We start from the raw sequence: 24,236 nt of genomic DNA on the forward strand, positions 1-24,236 counted from the left end.
ACTGAGCAACAACAAAGAAGGGGACCTCAAACCTCTTCAAGAGGACCAAGCAAAGGGCGTGGTGATGCGCGCATGTTTGGACAACCCTGAGGAAAGAGCAGTAGCCACCCCAGGCCAGAAGACCCTGCCTCTGGCTGCTGGCAGAGGCAATGTCTGGCCTCCATCTGCCCACCGACCCAGTGAGGCTGCTGGACTCACGACCTCTCAGAAACCTTCCAACTCTGACATCTGCAGTCTGGCAGACCTGACTTCAAATTCTGCCTGGAACACTACGCAGCTCTGCGATCTGCCTCCAGTCACATCATCCCTCACAGCCTCAGTTTCTTCATATGTAAAAGAAAAATCCCCATGAACCACAGCTGCCGGGTATGTCTGCAACACTCTCAGCTGGTGCTAACAGGACTACAAGAGCAGAGATCTGGCTGCCGTCACTATGATTCCACTGGTGGTGGTGGTGAGGAAGATTAACACAGTAAAAGAATAAGACAACGTATTTTGATGACTCCCAACAGGATTTACTAGGCTCAGAAGTTCCCAGCAGAGACTCTGGAGCCGGATATGCCTAGATTCAAACCCTGACTCCACCACTTACAAGCCATGTGACATTGGGTGAATCACTTAACCCTCTGGGACTCAGTTTTCTCACCTGTCCACACAGGAAAAATAATAGTGGTCACCTCTCAAGGTTCAGTTTACTTCAGGTGCTCAGTTGTGTTCGACTCTTTGCGACCCCATGAATCGCAGCACACCAGGCCTCCCTGTCCATCACCAACTCCAGGAGTTCACTCAAACTCACATCCATCAAGTCGGTGATGCCATCCAGCCATCTCATCCTGTGTCATCCCCTTTTCCTCCTGCCTGCAATCCCTCCCAGCATCAGAGTCTTTTCCAATGAGTCAACTCTTCGCATCAGGTGGCCAAAGTACTGGAGTTTCAGCTTTAGCATCATTCCTTCCAAAGAACACCCAGGACTAATCTCCTTCAGAATGGACTGGCTGGATCTCCTTGCAGTCCAAGGGACTCTCAAGAGTCTTCTCCAACACCACAGTTCAAAAGCATCAATTCTTCAAGGTTACTTAGGACTAAATCAGTTAATATATTAAAGCTCTCAAAACAATGCCTGACAGGACTGCCCAGTGGTACAGTGGATAAGAATCCGCCTGCCCATGCAGGGGGCACGGGTTCAATGCCTGGTGTGGGAAGATTCCACATGCAGTGGAGCAATTAAAGCCTGTGAGCGTCAACTAGTGAGCCCTGGTGCTGGAACGACCGAAGCCCATGAGCCTAGATTCTGTGCTCCGCAACAAGAGAAGCCACCAAAGTGAAAAGCCCATGCACCGCAACGAGGAACTGCCCCGAACACTGCAACTAGAGAAAGCCCGTGCGCAGCAGCGAAGACCCAGTGCAACCAGAAATAAGCAAACACGCCTGACACAGAGTGCTGCATAAGTATTAACTATAGGAATAATTATCATTTATTAAAATGATTTTCAGTTCAGTTCAGTTGCTCAGTCGTGTCTGACTCTTTGCGACCCCATGAATCGCAGCATGCCAGGCCTCCCTCTCCATCACCATCTCCCGGAGTTCACTCAGACTCATGTCCATCAAGTCCATGATGCCATCCAGCCATCTCCTCCTCGGTCGTCCCCCTCTCCTCCTGCCCCCAATCCCTCCCTGCATCAGAGTCTTTTCCAATGAGTCAACTCTTTGCATCAGGTGGCCAAAGTACTGGAGCTTCAGCTTTAGCATCATTCCTTCCAAGGAAATCCCAGGGTTGATCTCCTTCAGAACAGACTGGTTGGATCTCCTTGCAGTCCAAGGGACTCTCAAGAGTCTTCTCCAACACCACAGTTCAAAAGCATCAATTCTTCGGCGTTCAGCCTTCTTCACAATCCGACTCTCACATCCATACATGACCACAGGAAAAACCATAGCCTTGACTAGACGGACCTTAGTCAGCAAAGTAATGTCTCTGCTTTTGAATATACTATCTAGGTTGGTCATAACTTTTCTTCCAAGGAGTAAGTGTCTTTTAATTTCGTGGCTGCAGTCACCATCTGCAGTGATTTTGGAGCCCCCCAAAATAAAGTCTGACACTGTTTCCACTGTTTCCCCATCTATTTCCCATGAAGTGATGGGACCAGGGGCCATGATCTTCATTTTCTGAATGTTGAGCTTTAAGCCAGCTTTTTCACTCTCCTCTTTCACTTTCATCAAGAGGCTTTTCAGTTCCTCTTCAATTTCTGCCATAAGGGTGGTGTTATCTGCATACCTGAGATTATCGATATTTCTCCCGGCAATCTTGATTCCAGCTTGTGCTTCTTCCAGCCCAGCATTTCTCATGATGATTTCTCATGATAAATCAAAATGATTTATTGTGTATTAAACATTAGCTAAATAATGATCACTTATCAAAATTCGAGCAAGTCTTCTGAGCATGAGTTTTCCAAGCTATAATCTAGAGAGTTCTGACCACATGAGCTCTGAGGACCCTCCTAGTTCTGAAACTTGTTTTTCCTCCAGCTGTCCCACTGCCTAGACTACATTCCACTCTGACCCACTGGACCCCTGACACTGCTCCAAAAAGGATTCCCTGACCACAGGGGCAATCTCCTATAGCACCAACGGTGCACCTGCGCATACCTGGGAACATCACCGCTCTGCAGCCTTGCTCCCAACCAAACTGCAAGTCCCATGAGGGTGGCTAGCGGCTGTGCAGCACACAGGAATGTGATAAAGGTCAGACAACTGATTTAAGGGGCTTCCCTGATGGCTCAGACAGTAAAGAATCTGCCCGCAATGCGGGAGACCTGGGTTTGATCCCTGGGTTGGGAAGATCCCCAAAGAAGGGAATGGCTACCCACTCGAGTATTCTTGCCTGGAGAATTCTGTGGACAGAGGAGCCTGGCGGGCTACAGTCCATGGGGGTCACAAAGAGTCAGACACGACTTTCAGCTGATTTAAAGAATAAAGGAATTACAGTGACAATACTTAGAGAACCATTATGGAGAGTGGGGTCAAGGGGATCATCTAGTCCAAGAATGGCAAACAGGCATTTTTGTTCAGCGCCAATTCCACACGATTAGTTGTGGCTGCCTGGGGCAATGTGTTGAGAAGGATGCTGGGGCCACACCAGCGCTCCTCTAGGAAGAGTGCTGTGATTGATTATTGATGTCTGCAGTGAGTGAGGTAAAGCTGGGGACAGTAGCATGCTTGCCCCAACAAATTTAGCCCAATACTCTTTTTTTACAGATAGAGAAAGAGAGGTCTCCTGGTCTCTAAAGCACCCTTTTTCCAGTCTTCACATTCTCATCTGCAAAAACATTCCTACATGAAGAAGGAACCATGGCCTTTTAAAGTCTGAAGTTAAAAAGAGACACCAAAGGAGAGAGAAGACCAGAGAGAAACAAAATACACATTAAAAAACTATGCAAAACAGAAGGCTTACTTGGGTTGTGAAAGAGAAATAATTACAGAAGGGCAAAGTGGAAGCTCTACGGAAGATTTTTTATTTCTTTTTAAAGAAAGAAAAGTCTGGAACACATGCTCAAAGTAGAAATCTTACAAATTCCTATTGCAAAATAACTCCTGGTCAGCCAACCACAATCTCTATAAATATATCACAAGATCAACAGCCCAGGCAAATAGGGGGAGGGGGAAAATGACTGCACAAATTTTTTTTAAAAAATCAAAATATTTCTTCTCACAGTTGGAGAGGAAGGAGTTACCCATTACCCTCAAAATGAGAGGCCCATGAAGGAAAGAAAGACTGCAATTCTACACATCCCCATGGGCGCCTGCTGAGAAATCAAGACAGCCAGACTATTTTGAAATTATTCTACAACTCTGTTTTCTTTGCAGGGGAAAACAAAATCTGGTATCTTGAATTCATTAGGGCACCCATTGTTTTACCATAGCTTCCACGGGATTCTTCACAGTGGGAGCAACCAAAGGCTCCGCGGGGTCTGATCTGGGTGGTACGTGCTTCAGGGTCTGGGGCAGAAGAAGACAAACCACTTTGGATCTTTAAAGTGGAGGCAGCTTACTACAGGATCAGAAGAGAGTAAGCTACTCCTTCCCTGATGGCTCGGTGGATAAAGAATCCGCCTGCAGTGCAGGAGACACGGGAGATGCAGGTTTGATCCCCGGGTCGGGAGATTCCCTGGAGTAGGAATTGGCAACCCACTCCAGTATTCTCGCCTGGAGAATCCCCACGGACAGAGGAGCCTGGCAGGCTACAGCTGAAAGGGTTGCAAAGAGTACGTTTCAAAGGGTCGAAAAGAGTCGGACACGACCAAGCACACAAACGACTTCAACTCTGGGCAGAGAAGACACACGGGGGCAGAAAAGCAGCTGAGGATTAGCATGTGAGGAGCAGCTGCTTCCCCCTCTAGGCTTGGAGAGAGACAGGAACACGTGTTAACCAGAGTTGGGACGATTCAGTAGGCACCGCTCAATGGGAGTGGTTCAGAGGGAGGCACTGAACTACACGGAAAACACCACGAGAGGCAGGGAATGAGTGGGGAGAAACACCCTGGCTTCTCCCTTCTTTCCATCTCCCAACATTCCTGCTGTGCATCCTTCCGGCTAAACCATTCAAAGGCCAGACAGCAAGAATATCTGAGAAACATGGCTTCTTGAAATTCACAGCACACAGAGGACCAAAAGGGATGCAGCTGAGGGCAAACCAACAGCTGATCAATTCAGATGGGAAAGCTCTTGGAGGGCTGCAACTCCTCAACAGCAGGGTCCTCACAGCCTACCCCAGGGCCCACCTGGGTCCCGCTGCCCTGTTTAGACTGTAACTTCCTCACAGGCAACGACTATCGTCCCTTGACCTGCACTGTCTTCCACAATATCCAGCAGTCACAGCTCAGGGCTGGAAGGCTCCTGGCGGTCTGAGAAATGGAAGCCTGGCCCTCCAGTTCTAGCGCCCCAACACGGGGGTGCTTGAATGGCCTTCCACATATTTTTGCTTCTGGCCATTGCTGAGGAATCTACTACTGACAGGAAACGCATAATGTGGAAGTCTGTGAGCACGTGTGCTTAGCCATTTCAGTTGTGTCTGACTCTCTGCAACCCTAGGGACTGCAGCCCGTCAGGCTCCTCTGTCCATGGGATTCTCCAGGAAAGAGTACTGGAGTAGGGGTTGTCATGCCCTCCTCCAGGGGATCTTCCCAATCTAGGTTTCAAACCCACATTTCTTCCGTCTCCTGCATTGGCAGGCAGGTTCTTTACCACGAGTGCCACCTGAAAAGCCAGCTGTCCTTAACATTACTTGGAAGACCCAAGCACCCAGTGGACACTCTAGAAGCATCTCCTGACCAGATCTAGAACACTGTGTTCCAAGGATCAGGAGTAGGGGCTCTGAGGTATCAAGTCTGATGCCAGCTGGGTGGGGCTGTGAAGACCCCAGAACAGTCCATCTTCAAAGGCCACTCCAGATCCACACTGCAATGGCATGGTGGTGGTTTCTAAACCGTATCATAGGAGACAGGTGCGTTCCTGTCCCCTGGGGCACGCACTCAACTGTGTCCCTCTTTGTCCCAGCTATTACTGAAGGCATAGCTTCACACTACATTCTGCAAAGAAAGAGACGACCCTTCCCTTTCACCGAAGGCTCCATTTCCTAGGCTGACCTCGCTCCCCTGTTCTCTTATTGCCTGAGCCATTCAAATAGTATTGATCAACCAGCTGGTACACTCAGTCATCTTTTTATGACCTGTCTTTCTAGCTGGACCATACATCTTCCCCAGACAGAGGCCATGCCTCTGGATTCCCCAGAGCCTACCACACAGCCCAACAGATGAAAGCGTCTACACGGTATCCTTGAAGGAGAAAATGACCTAGCTTCCCCAAATCCTGAGTCTGGGGTGAGACAGGAATAACATTTTCTATCAGTGATTCATACCTGTTTAGTGATCGATGGGATTTTTACATCCATTACTTCATTTAATTCTTTACAAGGTAGGAGCCACAATTTCCCCTTCAGAAGGGAGGGAGTGGAGGTTAAGGAACTTTGCCCAAAGTTACTAGTCACTGGCAGGGCAGAATTTCAAACCCAAGTCTTCTTCCAGCACAAATACTGAGCTCCTTCTGTCTCCTGGCTCCAGTCTTCCTTTCCAAGATCCCCTGTCTTGCTTCTCTTTCATGAAATGAACTGATTAAATGAAATCATTAAGTGATAAAAGTTAATAAATGTAAGGCACTTAGAACAGTGCCTGGCACAGACTAAGTGCTATGTAAGTAACGGTTACCCCTGTCTTCATTGGTACCACCATTATTTCTCCATCCATAAGCTCATTTCAAAAAGTCAACCCATCACAATATCTATAGTCAGCAAACTTGACAGCCAAAGCAGTAGAATACGGAAAATGCCTACATTTAATTAAAACTGGAAAACGACCGAAGCGCAAATGCCTTAACAGCTAAGAGGAGGCATCGGAAGACATTGTATGATTCTCAGAAGTCTACTCAAAGCAGCGACCTCCCCGGTACCAGGCAACCACGAACACTTTATTCAAAATTAAGCTTGAATCTCCTTCCCTGATGGACTTCAGTGGGGAACACTTTTGGTGCACAAAATACTTTCTCATCCGTGCACACTCTTTAGGGCCAGGAGTCTGTTATACAGATGGAAAATAAGGGCCCAGAGTGGGAGCAAAATGAGTGAGGTCACATGCATTTTAGTGCCATCTGCAACTACCTTTCACAGGCACAGTTAGCTTTATCAGGCACAGTGCTCTGCAAAGCCCCGTGCGGGACACTGCAGTCATGGGCATACACGTTTTAGGCTAGGCATGTTAAAAAAAAAAAAAAATCAGTGTTCCAGCCACTAGATCCAAAGTCTTTGGGCAAATAAAACAAATCATTGGCTTCCAACCTCAGCTAAGATGGAGGATGAGAAGGAAGCATTCTGCCATGTCAACCTGCCCAAATGGGATTCTTCCAAAGACTCTCCAAAGCAGCTGTGTGCCCTCAGCTGTCACATCCACTGTTGCCTTTCTCGAATTTTAACTTGGTTCACTGTCACAACCAGCTTACCAACTCTTACATTCTTTAACCACGTTGGGGAACAAATCCTATCAATATTGTAGGAGAGAAAGAAAAGGTTTCATGCACAAAGATGTCCACTGTGTTATTTATAACAGCGGACACTATTATAAATAAAGTCTTAAGTGTACAAAAACAGAGCACATCATTGTGACCCTTATATGCATGCTTGCAAGGTTGCTTCAGTCGTGTCCAGCTCTTTGTGACCCCATGGACTATAGCCTGCCAGGCTCCTCTGTCCATGGGATTCTCCAGACAAGAATACTGGAGTAGGTTGCCATGCCCTCCTCCAGGGGATCTTCCCAACTCAAGGACTAAACCCGCGTCTCTTATGTCTCCCGCATTGGCAGGCGGGCTCTTTACCGCTAGCACCACCTGGGAAGCCCATGACCTATGTGTACAACAATGTAAATAAATACCTTCTTACAAAGCCATTAGAATGCATGCTTATGAATGGTGGAGACCTACATGAAAAACGCATATGTACTACAGTGAAATATCAAGAACAGAGTCAAAAGTATGGATACAATTTTATATAAACACTGCAGGCACATATACAATATGCCAAAAAGCACCAGCCCTGGATGACTAAAAAATTAGACAACTTTTTTCCTCTCCTTCCTACTTAGCTTTCTATCACTATTACTTTTGAGGAAAAACTCTGACCAAACTTTAAAAGACCCAGCCTGCATATCTATAAAGGCAGGTATCTGGACAAGGGAATTTCCTGGGATGCTACCCTTCTCCAGATTAAAGATCCGTGAATCTCCGAAGACCTGAATCTACCTTGTGTCCTCTCAGGATGCGGCCACTAGACACGGTGGCTGAGCCCAGGTACACATCCATCCACTGGGAAGCACTCAGAGCAGCCAAACTCCACCCAGCGTTGAGACAAGATGACCTGGGAACATCTTTAAGCACTGACCTTTTCCCTAAGAGGCTCTGGGGGAGGTAATGCTTAGCCTATTCCCTTTTTAATACAGTAGACCCCGAGAGTGAGGTTTTTATGCTGTATGTAATTGCAGCCACAAAAACTATATGACTGCTAGTGTGGATTGAGATACTGCGCTGTGCCAATGACTCTAAAAGGCTCATTAAATATGTGAGCAATCATCCAACATCTTCATTATCTGGAGATCATTCATTCACTTCAGAACTGAGGAAACTGAGGTCCGGGGAGGTGGTAGGGAACTGGGTCCAAGTGAGAACGTTCACAGCTGAGTCGTCCAGTGCATGGCACAGTCTGGAACGTGAAGCTGGGTTCTTTAGTAAACCATCTTATTTTATCCTCGCCACTTGTGTACAGTGAAGAATACTGTTGCCACGTCCCTGGAGCTTCCCAGAAGACCTAATACTACTGTGATTGTATACTAACAGATAAAGTGAGGCTCAGAAAGGTAAAGTTACCTGCCCTGAATCACACAGCTAGTAAACAAATCTGTACCCAAGCTTGCCTGGCCCCAAAGCCCATATACTCAACTACAGTGCCGTAACTAACTCACCCACCAAATAAAATGAAGTAAGAGCATTATAAATAATCAGACTGAAACACAACACAAAGAAATAAGGGGACTTCCCTGGTGGTCCAGTGGTTAATACTCTGCACTGACACGACAGAGGCTGCATGTTCAATCCCTGGTCCGGGAAGCTCGGCATGCTACAGGGTATGGCCCAAAGCAAGCAAACAAAATAAAATAAGGAAATAATGTTTAGAGCCGCACAGTTTGCCCAGAAGTGGTGGGCTTGCTGCGGGAGAGGTGCATCATCAGAGAAAGGACAGCCATCTGGAGAAAAAAATAGTCAACGTTACAAACAAAAGGATGGATCTGCTCTAGGGGGAGGGGATAAGAAGAAGAGAGCGAAAGGGATGGTGTTCCTTGCTCCAGTTCTGAATCCTTCTGGAAAATCTCAGGCCTTCCTAATACTCCCACAGACCAGCTCTAAACATTCAGCTTTTCCATCCTCCATATTTAAGGACTACCAAATATTTCATTTCCTCTTTTCCCCTCTTCCCAACTTCACAAGTGTAGTAAAAAGTTAATGAATCTATAAATTGCTCACTGGCTTTAAAAAATGAGAAAAAAAGCAGCTAATGGAAATTTTAATGAAAACACCCTATCCGCATAACTGATGGCAAACCGAGGGCTGAAATACCTGGGATTTCACAGCCCAAACTGGATGTCACGAAAGCTTGCACACATTTACGGAAAGCGGGGTTCCAAGCTCATCGATATCTGAAAGACGACAAAGTCTCCACTCCAGGCTTCAAAGCGGCACTGTGCATGACATCTACCCTAAGGAAAACATCATCAGCACGTTCCATCGTCAAACTGGGAGACCCTGTTTCTGAGAAAAGGAAAATGGCAGAGAACCAGGAATCTGTTCCGAGGCAAGAGGCCAAGGTTTGGGACTCAACTCCAGAAATGGTAAAAGTCGTGATAACTGAGGAGCTATCACGTTCTGCAGGGGTTCTCAAAAAGTCCATCACCATGTAATTGCCTGAGTTTCCCTCCTCTGGAAATGCAAGTTGATGCGGGGGTGGTGTACCTGAATTTTGGAAAAATATCCCAGGCCACGTGGGAGGACCACACCCTCCCTTTTCAAAAGTACCACTCTGATGTTTATTCTACGTCAAGCACAGAGCCAGAAACTTTACAGACTTTATTTCTCATACACACCCCCTACAACATGGAAAGGTAAATATGACTAGCCTCATTTTAATCTCGCAAGGAGAGGAAGGTTCAGAGAAGTGAAGTGACCATCTCAAAGTCACACAACACAGCTAGTGGATCAACATCAAGGCGGGCAGATACCTGGGCAGTCAGAACTCAAAAAAAATCACCAGACTTTCTTCAAAAGCCTCTAACTGGCCTCCAGCCTCCATTCATGGCCCTCCAGTCCAACAGCCTCCACCGACAGCCTGCATGGTCTTTGTAAGATCTAAATACGACCATTCCCATTTAAACCCTTCACAGGCTGCCGTTCTACTGCAAGGCAAACACCATGCTCCTCTATGTCTCCCGTTACCACTACCCTTACACCTAATGTTCCAGACACACCAGGCTTCCTGCCTCTGCTCCCCACACTCACTGCCTGGCTAACTCTCCTTCTCGTCCTTCAAGTCTCATCCTAGATATCACCTCCATCTAGAAACCTCTCAACATCCCCACCCTGCCCTCCTCCACCTCCCATCCCTGCCCCAAGCCACCCTAGGCAGGGCTGGATCCCCTCTGATGTACATTCTTCTCAATGGCCCCACTGCTTCACTACCTACCAGCCTGCCTTCTCCCCCAAGCCATGGGTGGCCCCCAACGCTTATTCACCTCTGAGCACATAGAGTTCCTGGCCAGGAGAAGAGACCTGGAAAATGCTGAGGATAAATGGGCAGGGTGGCAGGAGATCTCTCTACAGCATCCTTGTCACATGACAGACTCAAACCCTGAACCAGGTCTGGCTCTGTCCAGCCTCCCCAAGCGAGATCACACGAACCAGCAGCCTATAGATATTGGGGATGATGGAGTGTTGGCAAGAAGAAATGTCATTTTCCCCAAAACATCCACCTCCTTGCTTGTTCATCCTTTTCTCAGTGGCTCTGAAAGTATAAAAAGGGTTGAGATATAGAGTCAAAGGATGAGAGCCAGAGGAGCAGAGAGACACAGCAAAGTACAGGAGGACACGAAGCTGATGCCACGAGCACGTGCGGAGGGGAGAGGGGACAGGCCAGAGTCGTCCTAAGGGTGCTGGGGACCAAAGCCAGAGCTACTGGACGCAGACTCCCGCCGGCCAGTAGCCAGGCTCCCAAAGAAACACACAGGGACAAGAAATACCTGGAAATGATAACAGCCGCTTTCAGTTCCCAGAGATTTTGAAGCCTCTTTCTCTTTGTTTTTCCCCTAAACCAGTTACAATTAGCATTGAGGGATATAATTACGTTGTTAGTCTAATTGCCTGTTTGAAGCAGGATCTACGGGGGTTTAATGGAAGATTTGAGGAGGGAGGGCAGATAAAATAAAAAGTCAGGATAATCACAGAAGAGACGTGCAATGTGACTTTCTTCCCAGGTAGAGATGAGGCCTGAACTGCACCAGAGACCAGGGAATTGCCTCCCGCGCCAACTCACTCGCCCGGCTGGGCAGGGAACGGCGCTACCGGGCGGCGCGACTTCACTGGAAATTGATTTTGGAGACGCTGACCTAATTAATCAGGAAACGATCCTAGAAAGGCTTGGATTTGGAGCCTTTGCACTATTATTGGCAGTGACACACTTACACACTGGCGGGCAGCGCTTTCCCCAGTGGAAGCCGGCGTGGCGGCAGCTGATGGAGTAGGGCTGTGTGGGGCCAGGGACCTGCCTCTACTATGGGAGGGTGGTCCCATGCAGAGAGAGCACATCGTTTTTGTGGCCCTGGGAACAGAAGTCAGAGGTAGGCAGCTCTGAGCTCAGGATGAAGAGGAACATTCTCCTCCAGGCAAAGAGGACAGCTGAGAGATAGTGAGCACCCTGACAACAGAGGCATTCAAGTTGGATGACCTTGTGGTGAGGATGCAGAGGAATCAACCCGGAGGAAGAACCAAATGCTTTTGAGGGACTGTACAAACCACTCCATGGGCTTCTCAGGTGGTGCAGTGGTAAAGAATCCACCTGCCACTGCAGGATAAACAGGAAATGTGGGTTCGATCCCTGGGTCAGAAAGATCCCCTAGAGTAGAAAATGGCAACCCACGCAGGTATTCTTACCTGGAAAATTCCATGGACAGCGAGGAGCCTGGTATGCTACAGTTGCACATCACTGAAAAGAAAGTGAAAGTGTTAGCTGCTCAGTCGTGTCCAACTCTGTTCGACCCCAGGGACAGAAGACCCCATGGGCTGTAGGCCACTAGGCTCCTCTGTCCATGGGATTCTCCAGCCAAGAATACTGGAGTGAGTTACCATTTCCCATTTCCTTCTCCAGGGGATCTTCCCGACCCAGGGATCAAACCTGGGTCCCCTGCATTGCAGGCAGATTCTTTAACATGTGAGCCACCAGGGAAGGCTGAGCACACACACCAAAAACCACTCCTATCTCCAGCACACTTTCCAACCCAAGCCAGTAAGTGTAGCAATAACGCCACCACATGTATCTGAGCCTGTATACACACCTCATCCACAGAGGCCACTGCCTTCCGAATCGTTACACCTGGCATTGCCACACTGCCAGGGGTTCCCATCTGCTCACCTCAGCACAGCTGGCTCCCAGCACAATGCCTGGCACAGAGCAGGCACTCAAAAGTAGGTGGATCAACCTACTTAAGCATCAACCAGAGCTGTTGAAATGACACATGTCCTTTTAATCAAGTGAGTTTTTGTCTGTAAACATCTCAGCTTCACGTTCAGAGGAGAGGGCTTCTTGTTATTGTTGCTTAGTCGCTAAGTCGTGTCTGACTCTTTTGCGACCCCATGGATTGTAGCCCACAATGCTCCTCTGTCCAGAGGATTTCCCAGGCAATACTGGAGTGGGTTGCCAGTTCCTTCTCCAGGGGCTCTTCCCAACCCAGGGATCGAACCAGCAGGTGATCGAACATGGAGAGGGCTTAGATTCCTTCCAGAACTCTCCAATTCCCAAGGCCGCATACATTCTCAGATCCTCCTCTGAGTCTGACGACTGCAAAGCTGTGAGGTCCAGGGAGCAAACCTCTTTAGAGCCCTGAAACATTCCACAGAAAAGTGTGAGGCTTTGGGTCTGCAGGCAAAGACTGCTTGCCACTCCACCATCTGCCTTCCTCCCCCGCCCCACCTCCTGACTAGCTTGCGCCTACAAGACAAGAACGGTCATATTCTAAACCTCAGGGATGCCTGAGAGAAGTGAGTTCCGCTGAATTTTATGCATTTTCCACATTCGGGTTGACAATGGAGCTAGAGTGCGCTTGAGGCTCTCCATACAAAGGGAGCAGAAATTCCACCGCACCGTTTATGGGGCTGCACTGCACATATGACCCAGGGCAGACAGATTCATTGAAATCCAATAAAGATGAGAGGCGAGGAAGACTGCTCTGCCTGGAGAGAGCCACAGCACCTCCTTCCACGCAACCTGCCTGGCTCTGCCAACGACCAATGGAAAGACAAACAGCTAATTGGATGCTCTTCGCCAAGGGCAACAAGATGCTGGCCAAGGGGATACCCTGGACTCACCCTTTCCCCCCCATGTTGCTCCAGGGTTCCAGTTTTAAGGCCTTTTAAATGTCTGAGGCAGCTGTGCGGGTTTTTCTTTTTTCTCTTTTTTTTTTTTTGGAGGGGGATGGGGCAGGAGGAGGAGTAAAAGTTTGAGTGAAGACAACTGCTGGCTCTTTTCAGTTGATGAAAGGCTAGGAGACCTTGTACCTGCTCAAAAGCGCCCACATCAGGGCTGGTTCCAGCTGCAGAGAGCAGTCAGAGAGACGTGGCAGGCCTGGTCCCAAACCAGGAATGTGACCCTGAGCTTTCTAACAGAGGCCAAAACTCTTCAGTTCAGTTCCATTGAACAATCACTTAATAATCAGAGGAAGCATGTGGCCATAGGAATTGGAAGGTTCTAGAAGTCTGTATGTCTAGTTTTGTGTGGGACTTAACGGACACCTAAGGAACTTGCTATGGAGGAGGGCCAGGAGGCTGTCTCCCGGAAATTGGATCAGTGTCGTGGTGGTATTGTTCAATCAGTAAGTTGTGCCCAACTCTTTCTGACCCCATGGACTACCTACAGCACACCAGGCTTCCCTGTCCTCCACCATCTCCTGGATTTAGCTCAAACTCATGTCTATTGAGCTCGTGATGCCATCCAACCATCTCAGCCTCTGTCACCTCCTTCTCCTCTTACCCTCAAGCCTTCCCAGCATCAGGGTCTTTCCCAGTGAATCAGCTCTTCTCATCGGGTGGCCAAAGTACTGGCGCTTCAGCTTCAGCATCAAGTCTTTCCAGTGACTATTCAGGGTTGATTTTCTTTACGACTGACTGGTTTGATCTCCCTGCTGTCCAAGGGACTTTCAGGAGTCTTCTCCAGCACCACAATCTGAAAGCATCAATTCTTCGGCGCTCAGCCTTTCTTATGGTCCAACTCCGACATATGCACCATGAGTGTAGGGTAATCCCTGGGACCAGGGTGCTCACTGTGCATGTACTAAGTACTTTACACACATCACCTCTTTTAATCCTTACAGTAATGCTGCAGGGTAGGTATTCCACAACTCAACTGTCCGGATGAGGAAAGAGAACTACTAAGATTTAAGTATCTTGTTTACATGAATAAGCCCAGGTTCAAATCCAGCTCTACTGGATTTCCAAATACCCTGGAAGATCCCAACCCACTGATGGATAAGGATTCACTAAAAAGCCCCAGGATGGACTGTCAAGAGACCCAGATGGGCATAAGCTTGCTTCTCTCCTTCATTCTACAAACCTTCTCTGAGCCCCTCCTCTTAATCAGACACTCAACCGACACAGTTTGAGTGAAGGGTGGGGTGTACAAACAGTGGGTTCACTTGGGAGAGAAGAGATTAATCCTGAAAACAGAACAAGGATTAGAGAATCACAGACAGGAGAAGGCAGGCCCTTTCAGAGCCAAGCAAAACAGAATGAATGGGCTGCAGGGAAGAATCGGGTGAAGTCCATCACTGGAAATGAGACAGACCAGCCTGGCTGGGAATCCTGTCTCAGGGACACACATCTGGGAAGGCTGCCTTGGATAACCAACCAGCCACCCGTGTCTCCCCTTCAGCTCTGTAAGCACAAGCGAGTCTAAGAGCATGAGGCTCCCAGCTTGCAAGCTGCCACTTACACACACTCTGCCACCCACCTGCTCCCCATCACACCCCTGCAAGGGGCGTTTTCCCACCCTGCTGCAGAGAACAGGAGACGGAAGCACGCAGATCCTCACTGCTTGGCCCACAATCAGTAGAGAAATGTAAGGGTCTGTGATGGTGATTAACATCCCAGCTTGCCCCCCACCTCGCGGAAGTAATTACACACGGGGTCAGGTCTGGAGCTCTTCCCTCTAGGTACTATGTCTGCAGTCAGGGGAATGATGGGGGAGGGTGTGTGTCTTGAAAGAGCGAAAGGCTGTCTGTCTCTCTGAACTCACAGGAAGTCCCAGGACTCCTTGTTTCCTTGGCAAACAGTTTCTAGCCCCATCACCGACGAATTGCCTGAATTCTTTTTCTTTTTTGGAAGGTTTTCCCCACTTCACTAATTGCTTTCACTGCCTTTTTCTCTACAAATTTAATTAACCTGCTGTGTGACCACGGGTTAGGTAAGCCTCCAACCCTCTTCAAACTCAGTTTCCCCTTCTATATAAAGTGAGAGTGGGCTCTAATCTCTCAGAGGTCTGACAGCTCAACAGGATTCTATGACCAGGCTCGGGCTGAGCATGTGACCCTGATGCTCCTGGATGCTTCGGAGGCCCGGAGCTCCCTGGAGCACCAAGACCACTCCGCTCTGAAGAGCGCCCGGCCCTGACTTGGTGGCGCCAGCTCTCAAGGCCTGGCATTATCCTCTATGAAAAGGCAGGACGACCTCACTTGGCTAAGTCCCTCTGTCCCTGATGGAGCCCCAAAGCTCAAATTTGCCTCTGGCATTTCAGCAGAGCTGCCAGTCCCTGGGTGTAGGAGAAACTCCAGATCAGGGGCTGGATCAAGAGCATAAGCGTGAGGCTGAAATTGTAATAATAATAACTGACATTTATATCACGCCTTTCATCCCCAAATCCCAAATTAATTAACTTTTTACAAGACATTTTTAAACTAGTGCCATTTAATAAAATTCTATTAGGAGAAGTCTTTTTTTTTTTCCCCAGCCCTATATTTTTATTAACAGCCACCAAAAATATAATTTACAGGCAACTGAAAGCCAGTCAAGAGGGGGACAGGGAGTGGTGGGTTCTGCCGGTGAGAAAGCAGATCAGCACTGACCACAGGGTGGACAGCCCCCCACCCCGCCCACCGCCTCACTGCTGTGGGTCTGTGCCCTCTGGGGTCTGTGGCCCCTGGTTCCTCTACAAGACTGAATCTCAGCCTTGCATCATTCATATCTTCTAATAATCTATTTCCTGTAGCCGCCACAGGAGCTGCTGTGCATAAAACAAGCAAACAATGCACTCATGGTCCTTGCATTCTTGGGGCACATGGCCCAATGGGGCAGAGGCATGTTCAATGATTATCTCACTGATAACTGGGTAATTATGATTGTGCTGGGTGCCGAAAAGAAAGAAGACTTCTCTCCTCCCCTCCTGATAGTATTAAACAGGGAAACATAATCTAGCCTGGAGTTTAGGGCAGGAGGATCAAGGAAGACCTCCCTAAAAATGGACATTTAACCTGGAAACTGGTTAGATGCAGCAAGGCCAAGGAGGAGGTGGAAATGGGGGAGGCACAATTCAGGTACCGGGAACAGCCCGTATGAGGGCGCAGAGGCTGGAAGGCGCCTGGCATGTTGAAGAAGAGGAGAAGGCCCGTCTGGTAAGACAGAGGGAGGGAGACTGGCAGACGGAGCTGAAGGGAGGACAGAGCCCAGAGAATTCCATCCTGAGGGGAAGGGAGAGCAGCCCAAGCAGGGGAAAAGCATCATTACACGTGCCCTTTTGTTAAAAATATTCTTTATTTATTTACAGCTGTGCTGGGTCTTCGATGCTGCATGCGGGCTTTCTCTAGTTGTGGTTCTTGGGCTCTAAAGCTTGGGCTTCAGTAGTTGTGGCCCACAGGCTTAGCTGCCCCAAGGCATTTGAAATCTTCCCAGACCAGGGACCAAACCCATGTCCCCTGCATTGGCAGGCAGATTCTTGACCAGTGGATCACCAGGGAAGATAGTTCACAGCTGGCTTGTATATTTTTTTAAAGACTTTAGGGGGGCCATTTTTAAAATCTTTATTGAATCTGTTACAATACTGCTTCTGTATTATGTTTCGGTTTTTTGGTCAGAAGGCATGTGGGATCTTAGCCCTCCAGACCAGGGATCGAACCTGCACCCGCTGCATTGCAAGAAGTCTTAACCACTGGACCGCCAGGGAAGTCCTTGGTCTGTATACTCCTTTGTGTCTGTGGAATGTCACCTTCTCACGTGCACCTGTAACAGCCACCCTTGTCCAACGTGATGGCCCCTAGCCACATGTGACTTCACATTTGAAACACTGTAATGAATCCAAAGTGAGATGGGCTATCCGTGGAAAACAGAGATTTCAAGGACTTTGTAAGAAATTAAAAATATAATAATATAGTATATAATGATATAGTAGCATAAAACAATTTTTATATTGGTTACATGTTGAAGCGATAACAGTTTGGAGGTACAGGGCTAAATAAATTATGTTACTAACATTAATTTCAACTGTCATTTTCCCCTCTGTTGTGGATACTAGAAAATTTAAATTACATATGTGGCTTACATTATATTTCGACTGGACACCTCTGTGTTATGAATTTAAGAACAAGAATTTTAAACAAAATGTTTATCCATCTACTTCAGGGTAAAAATGAGCATATGTGGCTAACTGTGGCTAGTTGAGGCTCAAGAGTGTATTTAACCGGCCCTCTCTCCATTATCCCACAAAACAGAATGAAAGGGTAGGAAGGGGAGAAATTCCCATGGGGCCAGAACCGTGCAGGGTGGGAGCGTGTGGCAAGGGGAGCTTAGAAGTCCTAAGAGGCAAACCAGCTCCACCTGTCACCATCACATTCCCCGTGCAGTTTTAGCAAAGGAAAAAAAGGGGGGCGGGTAGTAATAAAGAGAAAACCTAAAAGCCCAAAACTTCTGACTCCCATTCCCTGAGTCAAAGTAAATAAGGTTGGGGAAGGTCAGGTTTCTCCAGAGTCAGCTGGCCTCCATTTCAAAATTCAAGGCCAAGCTCTCTTTCCTGACATTGGCAATGGACAGGACACAGGTCATGGCAGGCTGGGTCCCTCTTCATCCTTGTTTCTCTCAATCTCCCACAACAGGTTTCACTAGCTGGTGGCCTGGAATGGGTTTGGGCGTGGCGGGGCGGGGGGTGGGGGGTGGTGCGGTTTACATTATTTAAAAATTTTTCAATGAGTTGCCATAATTAGAAATTTAGGAAATGTTACATAAAATTCTAGATCTAGAGCTTCTCTTAAAAAAAAAAAAAAAAAAAAGAAAATCTGAAGCTTTGGCCACCCTGGGCCTGTGTTCTGACGTGGCCACAGGCAGGTACAGCTAAGTGGCAACGGCTCCCCTTAGATGGAACACAGGGGATCCCGGCCTTACTGCACGCAAGGCTGCACCATGCAGACACGCTTTACCTCTCACTGACTCGCTTGGGATGCTGTTCGTGCAGTGACCACTGTCCAGAACGCCCTTCCCTCTCATCCACGGTGAGCCCCTCCATATCCAACACTGCCCTCACCCCTCCAGCTCTCCTGAGTCAGTTGGGTGCAGGGTTCACACTGACCGCACTCTACTGCACTAATTCAGTCCCATCTTCCTTCCCTCTCCTGTCTCATCACCGCCAGGCAGAAGAGACGCTCAAAAATATTTGCTTTGTGAACCATGCCAAGAGCAGAGAAAACACGTTGGAAATCATACCCTACCCATGTCTCCTTCCCAGCCGAATTTCTCCTGTGATGTTTCCAGATATGCCTGGGACGGTAGGCAATTTGGTGAAACCAACCTAGAACACTCCTGTAAATTAACTTTCACCAATTACCTCAGAGGCCAAAAAAGCCATTAGAAGTTGGAATTATATGGAGTTTGGAGCGACTCTGAACCCATGTAACCACTCTAAATAGTTCCTTCTGTTGCCCAAACAAGAATTTCTTGATTGCCCTTTTTGAAGCTGCCAGAGCCCTGTCTTCTTGCTATTAAAACGGAGTTTCACAATGGTCCAAACCAGTTCTTCTCGTTTTCTGAAAGAACTGTCTGTCATTCGATCACAAATAAAATCTTTTATAAAACAGCAAAAGCAAGGGCACCTGCCCAGTGAAGTGAGAAGCAGTCATGTCTCCAAGCAGGAAAAATGGAGCACTGATTCACCGTATGCTCCATAAGCTTTTCCAGGGCACTTACTGTATGCAAGCCCTGGGGACGTGCTGGGCAGTTAGTAGCCCAGGAGAGTGGGGACAGATAAAGAGGAGACACTAGAGGGCATGTCAGACGAGGATGCGCAAAGACGCCCAACCTTCCCTTCAGACCACTACCACAGGCGCCGGCAGGCAAGTCTGAAGTCCTTTCTCTTCAGCAAATTAAGGGTTCTTTGAACCCCTGGATCCAGCTGGCGCTAGTGGTAAAGAACTTGCTTGCCAATGCAGGAGACGTAAGAGACACAGGTTTGATCCCTGGGTCAGGAAAATCCCCTGGAGGAGGGCGTGGCAACCCATTCCAGTATTCTTGCCTGGAGAATCCCTAGACAGAGGAGCCTGGTGGGCTATAGTCCACAGGGTCACAAAGAATTGGACACGACAGAAGTGACTTAGCATGCATGCAGCCACAAAAACCAGATACTGGGTTGGCCCAAAAGTTCATTCAGTTCTATACAATTCTATAGTCTTATAGGAAAAAACGGAATAAACTTTTTGGCCAAGCCAATAAAATCGATAAAAGGAAAGAACAAGAGAGAAAGGAGAGAGGAGAAAGAAGAGACTGAAGATTCCAAAATGATTCCAGTCATATCCCTCTGTGTGAAATAAAAAAAATAATAATAATAATGATTACCTATAAACTTACCATGAAATTAAAAGACGCTTACTCCTTGGAAGAAAAGTTATGACCAACCTAGATAGTATATTCAAAAGCAGAGACATTACTTTGCTGACTAAGGTCCGTCTAGTCAAGGCTATGGTTTTTCCTGTGGTCATGTATGGATGTGAGAGTCGGACTGTGAAGAAGGCTGAACGCCAAAGAATTGATCTTTTGAACTGTGGTGTTGGAGAAGACTCTTGAGGGTCCCTTGGACTGTAAGGAGATCCAACCAGTCCATTCTGAAGGAGATCAACCCCTGGGATTTCTTTGGAAGGAATGATGCTCAAGCTGAAGCTCCAGTATTTTGGCCACTTCATGCGAAGAGCTGACTCACTGGAAAAGACTCTGATGCTGGGAGGGATTGGGGGCAGGAGGAGAAGGGGACGACCCAGGATGAGATGGCTGGATGGCATCACTGACTCGATGGACGTGAGTCTGAGTGAACTCTGGGAGATGGTGATGGACAGAGAGGCCTGGCGTGCTGCTATTCATGGGGTCACAAAGAGTCGGACATGACTTAGTGACTGAACTGAACTGAACTGATAAACTTATCAAGCTCCATCATCTTGAGGAGAGAGACTGAGCCTCAGAGAAGGTTCCCATCTTGTCCATTCTTCAAACTCCAGTTCAAAAGCCCATTTGTTCCTCCATCTCTGCTGCCTTCAGGGGATTATAGAGACAGCAGCTCCCACCACTGACAACTTCCTCTGTGCAGGCGCTCCCAAGTGTTTGTCTGTGTTCTGTTTTATCTCCCACCCACCCTATTGACAAGAGCTGTTCTCGCTGCCTTCTACAGATGAGAAATGGGTGGTATGTAGAGGGTTGACCAGCTGTCCGGCTGCATGCTTCCCAAGTCATCTAATTAACAGGGCTTCACTGTCTCTCTACCCTAGAGATTCACTACAGGCCCAATATGCACTCATTTCTCCAGAGTGAAGAACAAGACAGAAATAAAGGCTGGAGTTTTTGGAGCACAAAAGCCAAGTGCTGAGGATGAGGAATGAAACAAGCCTCTCAAGACACACCCTGATGAAATTTCCTAACTCCAAGAACAAAGAAAAATCCTTAAATGCTTCCATAGTGGGGGAAAAAAAAAACACCTACAGAGAAACAGGACTCAGTCTAGCATCAGACTTCTCAAGGGCAAAAGATAAAGAGGGCAAGGGTGACAAAGCTCTAAGCAAAAGGGCTTTAAACCTAGAACTCAACTGCAAACCAACTCATCACTCAAGTGGAGGGAAAAAAATATATATATATCTGACTTCTCAGATATACAAAGATTCTGCAGCCATCCCAGCACCTTTTCTGAAAAACATAAAGGAAATTAAGTATAAGAAAGAAGATATCAAACAAAATTTTAGAAAGAAGAGAAAGAAACTCAACAAAATAGAGTTTAAGCCTACAAAAAAGTGGCTGAAAATGTAGCTGTGAAGCTCAAGGCAGCTCTTACATAATTTCCAAAACCACAATGCAGAATTTTTTTAAGCTGGCAATAAAATTCCATATCATATTAACCAAGAACCGATTACAGAGAGAGGATAAGGAAAGCATGGTACATTTAAAGGTCAAATATTTGTGTGTAGGCGGGGAATCTTTGAGGGTAGAGATAATAATTTATTCTTGCCCAAGTTTAAATATGTTTGCTAAAAATCTTAGCCTAACTGAAAAAAATGAGAAATAAGATTATGACTTCCAAATGAGTAAGAATGGAGGTGGGGGTGGCATTCAAGCAGCAAGGGCTTATGGAAGTAAGAAAAACTGAAACTAAAGATAACTTTGGCAATCCAACAATAAGCAGGAGAAAAACATCATGGAAAACCAACAAATTAAGGTAGCTGAAGGAAGCTGAAACTTAAAACAAGCAAACACAATAAATATGGATGGCTCAGATGGCCAAGAATCTGCCTGCAATGCAGAAGGCCAGTTTGATCCCTGGGTCGGGAAGATCCCCCAAAGAAGGGAATGGCTACCCACTTCAGTATTCTGGCCTGGAGAATCCCATGGACTGAGGAGCCCGGCAGGCTATAGTATAAAGAATGTCGAAGGAGTTGGGCATAACTGAGCTATAAACACACTCTGCATCTATACATAAATCCCCCGATTAAAAAAACAGTGTATCACAGATGGGGGGATGTAGGGCACGACAGAAGCTAAAACAAAAAGACCCAGAAAGGCCAAAATAGAAAGGATTATGATGACATGAGATGGTATCAATGAGGAAAGCTGGGTGAAGGCTACATGCAGACCATGAGCATTCTTGCTGCAACTCTTCATGAAGTCTTCAATTACTTTAAAACAAATTTTTTAAAAAAGAACAAGGAATTGACAAAATGACACCAGGCATGTGTCAATAAAATGCAGAAATGGCAACAGACTTCAAGGTAAAAAATAAGAATCACAAAGGGCAAAAATTATTTTTCAATTGATACTAAATTTAACCACTAAAAAACTATTACTATATTCACTACATACACAGAGCAAAACTGGTGAAAATACAAGGAGAAATGTAAAACCATTAGTTATAATAAGAGACAATGACATACTTCCCAGAAATGGACAGATTATGAGGATTTAAAACACAAGGGTAAAAAATAAATAAATAAAAGATAAAATGAAAAAATAAAAAACTGGGGTGGCCAATAAAGGACTTGAAAAACACAAACAGTTTAATATATTTTGTATGTGTTTATAAAACAATACACATCTTTTCAAAAATCCATGGAACAATTACAGACTGATCATGTGATGGGCTACAAAGAAAACCTCAATAATTTTTTTCGTGAGTCAGAAATTACACAGGCCATATTCTCTGACCACGAAGCAATAAAACTAAAAATTAAACAAAGAGAGAGCCACAAAAAATTTAACCACTTGGAAATGTAATCCAAAGGTTATTTAGAGGAATAGTTTTTAAAGAGAAATTAAAATAAACTGAAGCCTGTTTAAAAATGAACAATGAGAGTACTATACAGTAAAACCCATGGGATACTTCTGAACTGTCACTCAAAAAATCAGTGAATAAACGAAAAATGGAAATAGACCGAAAGTCAAAATTGAAGAAAAATAACCAGAAGTTAAAGAAACAGAAAAACAAAGACTTGACAACAAAAGCAAGGGCAAGTCCTTTGAAATTATGAATAAAATAGCTAACCCTGCCTGCTCCCTCAATATGTCTGGCCAAGAAAATAAAAAGATAAATTTAAAATACTAAGAAATGAGAAGGAGGCAGTAACTCAGAACCAAAAGGATGGATAGAAAGACAGAAAGAGGAAGAAAGACTTTTTATTAACATATATCTTAAATGCATACAAAATAGATTGGTTTCTAAATAGAAAACTTGAATAGACCAAGAATTAGATGAAGAAATTTGAACTGTAAAATCATTGGGAATGTTCAAATAATTTTATTGGCAAATTCTACCAAACCCTCAATAAACAGATTATATTTGTATTTTCTAAACTGTTGGTGGGAGAGTAACATCCCAGTTCTTCCTACAAAGCCAAAATACTTCTCCAATTAAAACTGGGCAACGATCATTTAAAAGATAAAATTATAGATAATTCTTATATAAATTCAGACCCCAAAATCCTACATCAGCTCAGTTCAGTCATTCAGTCATGTCTGACTCTTTGCGACCCCATGAACTGCAGCACGCCAGGCCTCCCTGTCCATCACCAACTCCCAGAGTCCACCCAAACCCATGTCCATCAAGTCAATGATGCCATCCAGCCATCTCATTCTAGGTCGTCCCCTTCTCCTTCTGCCCTCAATCTTTCCCAGCATCAGGGTCTTTTCCAATGAGTCACCTCTTAGGATCAGGTGGCCAAAGTATTGGAGTTTCAGCTTCAGCATCAGTCCTTCCAGTGTACACCCAGGACTGATCTCCTTTAGGATGGACTGGTTGGATCTCCTTGCAGTCCAAGTGACTCTCAAGAGTCTTCTCCGACACCACACTTCAAAAGCATCAATTCTTCAGTGCTCAGCTTTCTTCACAGTCCAACTCTCACATCCATACATGACCACAGGAAAAACCATAGCCTTGACTAGACAGACCTTTGTTGGCAAAGTAATGTCTCTGCTTTTGAATATGCTGTCTAGGTTGGTCATAACTTTCCTTCCAAGGAGTAAGCGTCTTTTAATTTCATGGCTGCAATCACCATCTGCAGGAATTTTGGAGCCCCCCCAAAATAAAGTCTCTCACTGTTTCCATTGTTTTCCCATCTATTTGCCATGAAGTGATGGGACCGGAAGTCATGATCTTCGTTTTCTGAATGTTGAGCTTTAAGCCAACGTTCTCACTCTCCTCTTTCATCATGAGGCTTTTTAGTTCTTTTTCACTTTCTGCCATAAGGGTGCAGTCATCTGCATATTTGAGGTTACTGATATTTCTCCAAGCAATCTTGATTCCAGCTTGTGCTTCTTCCAGCCCAGCACTTCTCTTGATGTACTCTGCATAGAAGTTAAATAAGCAGGGTGACAATATACAGCCTTGA

At 46.4% G+C, this 24,236-nt stretch overlaps 1 protein-coding gene across 24 annotated transcripts in view; it reads right to left on the reverse strand.

Annotated features, from left to right (window-relative positions):
- ZNF618 (zinc finger protein 618) overlaps nt 1-24,236 on the reverse strand; it is a 206,565-nt gene that overhangs the window by 104,400 nt on the left and 77,929 nt on the right. For 4 of the 24 annotated variants that reach the window (XM_042242846.2, XM_060408864.1, XM_060408863.1 and 1 more), the window contains one exon: nt 11,791-11,842. The exons of the other annotated variants lie outside the window; for them this stretch is intronic. The gene's annotated coding sequence lies outside the window, so the exon portion shown is untranslated. The remainder of the gene's footprint in view (nt 1-11,790; nt 11,843-24,236) is intronic. 24 annotated transcript variants of the gene reach the window in all.

Source organism: Ovis aries, chromosome 2 (genome assembly GCF_016772045.2).
Source record: "Ovis aries strain OAR_USU_Benz2616 breed Rambouillet chromosome 2, ARS-UI_Ramb_v3.0, whole genome shotgun sequence".
NCBI classification, from domain to species: Eukaryota; Metazoa; Chordata; class Mammalia; order Artiodactyla; family Bovidae; genus Ovis; species Ovis aries.